Here is a 4,326-nt window from a genome sequence, read left to right as displayed (position 1 = left end):
GAAGCACACTTAATAATATGGAAATATATTCAAATTATGTTATTAAGTGAGGAAAAATTATGATATTGAGATCGATGACAGATAGACACACCCTCCAAGTGATTAAGAACCATCATCTCTGTCATCACTTAATTAGTGTAATTGCAAGTAATTATTTTCTGATTTTTTTACACATTGCAAATATTTTCTGCTGGATTGTTGCCTTTTAACATTTTTTTCTGATATATTTTGTCTTACCTCAGTGTTTTGCTTTTATCTAATGAAGTCTCTCAATCTTATCTTTTTTTGATTCTGGGTAGGCTTCCCAGAATTAAAATATTATCAGTTTCTTCTATGATTTTTAAAAGTGTCTATGTCTACTTCTTTTATATAGAATGTATTTTTTTATGTACTGAGAGGTAGAGTTAATTTTGCAATAAGGAAAAAACTACTATTATTCTTGAAGGGGTTCAGAATTTTCCACCCCAAATTATGCCACTTTGGCATGTAGATTACTTTGAGCTAGGCAATCAAGAACCAGCAGATTCGGGAAAAACTCATAACTGCCTAAAAGAAAGTATAAATTTCCCCATTTGTGGGAAAAATCTACATTAATAAAAGAAACTTCCATTAGAAAGAATATCTGTACCAGGAAGAGAGCTACTATCAGAGATAACTTTTTTTCACCTGAGATTCTTATTTGCATAAAAGGGCAAGCTTTATTCACCACACATTTCCTCCTGTCACCGTCCTATAAATTGCCTCCCCCACTTAGAAGCACCACATCCCAGTCCCTTTCCTTAGCTCAAGATGCTATATAAGTCTCAATCCTCCGGCAACATTTGAAATCCCGTATTTTTGTGGGGCTTCCGTGCGTATATATGCAGTTACTTTTTTTTTTCCCATCCTGTTAAGCTGTTTTATGTCAATTTAATTCTTATACCAGTCACAGAAGCTAGAAGGGTAGAAGGGAAATTTTTTTTCCTCCTCTACACTATATTTTATTACACCTTCTCTAGATTTGTTCCTTCTCTCCTAGATCTGCCAGATTCCCTGAATCAGATACATATATTTAAGTTCTATTTGGTGCTATGAAGGAGTAATCTGAGAAAGAAGAAATGATTTTTTAAAAGAAATGCAAATATTACAGATATTCATCGGGTCACTTGCATGCATTTGTGGCTGAAGACCATGAAGGATATAAGGAAGGGGCTACAGTGCTGTTTCAAGTGTACCTCAGTCAGTCTGGTCATGCATGGTTATTACTTGCCTTTTTTTTTTGTAAATTTATTTATTTTTATTCTTGGCCGCATTGGGTCTTTGTGGCTGTGTGTGGGCTTTCTCCAGTTGCGGCGAGCGGAGGCTACTCTTCGTTGCAGTGTGTGGGCTTCTCATTGCAGTGGCTTCTCGTTGCAGAGCACAGGCTCTAGGTGCATGGGCTTCAGTAGTTGTGGCACGTGGGGTCAGTAGTTGTGGCTCGCGAGCTCTAGAGCACAGGCTCAGTAGTTTTGGTGCACGGGCTTAGTTGCTCCGTGGCATGTGGGATCTTCCCGGGCCAGGGCTCAAACCCGTGTCTCCTGCGCTGGCAGGTGGATTCTTAACCACTGCGCCACCAGGGAAGCCCCTATTACTTGCCTTTTGATAGATACCCATGCCTTTCAATAATTAGAGGCAGGTGACAACTACAGGGACCTCACTTCCAGATGGTGTGTTATAATGAAAACAAGTCTCAGACTGCATTCTGCCACATGTATAAATATTTAGCAATCAGGTCCCAACCAGTCACATGGCCTGCTTTCTGAGACGAAGTCTCAGCACTTGGGCCTTTTAGGTGCCCAGCATCCTACAGGCACTAGAGGCAAGAAGAACAAGGTTCCAGCTTTGTGGCAGGACTGAGCTCTCAAATCAGAGTCGGGTGAAAGAATCCTCCCATTACAGCCCAAAACACACTTTAGCATCCCAAATGTGAGGAGATAATCCAAAGCGTATAAACTGTTAGGCTGGCTAGATTTTTTTAATGTTGTTTATGCAAAGGCAAGGGTATGCCTAAAACATGTTTAGCCAATCCACATAATTGAAACTCATCTGAAACTCATTTCACCAATGAGAAATTATTTCTAACCTCAGTATGCTAATTAACAAAGCCCCTGGGACAGATATAAGATAAAGATGGCTGGAGCCTGTAACCAAACCCCCTCTGGAACATGGCTTCTGAATTGAGAATTTCAAATTTAACTTACCACCCCGCAGCGTGTGTTTTCCCAATTAGGGTTCTTCAGATATCGAGTAACCGTTCCTAAGAAGGGAATAAAACTAAATTGAACATATCATACCACACTGTCTATGCTGAAACAATTTAAATTCATTGTAAGGATCATGTAATCACAGACACGTATTGCTCACTATTTCTTGGGGATATCTCCTAGTCTGACAAGGCAAAGTTACCTACCCTTGCAGGGCAGTCCCCAACAACGGTCCTCTGGCCTGGTGTCCTTCCAGGCAATAGAACGAGGCTGAGCTTGGTTCAGAAGCAAAGGAAAGTTTTATTCTTTGATCAAAGAACGGAGAGGGACAAGCTCTCACACTAGAGCACACACGCTCCGGACAGATTGCGGGTTGGGCTGCTTTATAGGGATCTCGTTAGCCGGGAAAGGGGGCGGAGCTCTCGCGAGGCTGGCTCAGCTGCGCGGCTCACGTTCCAGATCGCAGGGCTGGGCGCAGCTCGCTGCCGCCATCTTGCACTGAGTGTCGTTCTCAGAGTTTCTGCCCGCGACCCGCCCGGCTGAGGTTCCTGCGCAGCCATTTCACAGGAGGAGGTCTGGTCTGGAGCACCAGGTGAGAGGCGTCTGCCCCTGGCACCCTATGAGCGAGTGAAACCAGACGAAACACAGAAGGGAAAAAAAAAAAAGGTTAGAGTTTATTACCCAGATTCTATTTTTACTCCCCAGGAATTGTTAATGGGCTTTGCTGGTGACAGATCCCTCCTGTCTTCTGTGCTGCACCTCAATCTTGAGGGGCACTGAGGGGCGACAGGTCCGTCTTCTGTAACTCCTTCCTGCTAAGTTTGGGCATCGGTTGTTACAACCCCGAGTAGAGGAGACGTTGTCCCCAGCAGTCCTTAGATCTGTTTGGTTGTCACCAGGCCTCAGCTGTGACTCTTCACATCCCCGAGTGACCACCACTTGGAGTTTTATAGATTCTAACCTTTTGGAGACAAAGGACACCAGACAATTTAGGATGCAGGCCCAAATATTAGCAAGAGAATAATGGTCATGAAGGGGCCCAGGAAAGGTACAGACCCAGTGATGCTCTGGAGGGTCTGTGTTACCCCCTCCACATATGTTTGGCCAGATTAGGCGGCCTGGTTTCTGTCAGCCGAGTGGCTTTTCCCAGTGGTCTGTCTGTGCTTTCTCCAATCAGGCCACTTTCATCAATGCAAAAACAGCACAGTGTATTTTCCAGCACACAGACCCCTCTCCAGGCAGCTAAAAGATAATCTAGGGCAATTCGGTTACCCAGGACTATACCAGCCAGTGAGCCAATGGACTTTTGTCATAGCTTGACGTTGAGGTGGGTCTCATTGGCCACCAACACCCCAATGGCTGTTACCTTTTTTATGTTGACAGAGTTATATAAGATTCCCCTGGCCAAGGTCACTAGGACCCCTATGAAAGCAATGATTCCTGCAATTAGTAGTCTGCTCTTTGGGCGCACCCTTTTGTTGGTTTTCGGAAGAGAAGCCTCAGATCAGAGAGGGGTTCACACAAGTAATCAAGGGGGTCTGTTGCCCCAGGTTATCAGAGGTTGGGGCCCCTCTTCACTCGCCTGTGATGTACCCATGGAGTGATCCCCTGCAACTTCAGGGCAGAATGGGTGGTTAGGATCACCAAGTGGGGTTTGTTCCACTCAGGAGTAAGCTGGTCTCGTGGGTTGCTAATTTTCCAGGTTTTTAGATGCACCCAGTCTCCAGGCAGGAACGGGTGGAGGGCTGGGTCAGTGGGTGCGGATAGCACCTGGTTACCATATTCTGTGAGGGCTTTAATGCTTTCTCCTACCTGGAGGGTGTACTTGAGTTGTTCCATTTCAAGGGGGCTAAGATGTCCCTTCTCTCAAGCTTCGAAAATGGGTCTACCATACGTAAGTTCAAATACACTTAAATTTAACTTATATCTTGGAGCAAACGACATGCATAGCAGGGCAGTTAGGAGTAATTTAATCCAATTTTCTTGAATCTTCTGGCATAGCTTGGCTAAGGTTCATTTTTTTTTTTTTTTTTTTTTTTTTTTTTTTTTGCGATACGCGGGCCTCTCTCACTGTTGTGGCCTCCCCCGTTGGGGGGCAAAGGCT

Source organism: Physeter macrocephalus, chromosome 5, assembly GCF_002837175.3.
Source record: "Physeter macrocephalus isolate SW-GA chromosome 5, ASM283717v5, whole genome shotgun sequence".
Lineage (NCBI taxonomy): Eukaryota > Metazoa > Chordata > Mammalia > Artiodactyla > Physeteridae > Physeter > Physeter macrocephalus.
Note: the sequence above shows the minus strand (reverse complement) of the source record.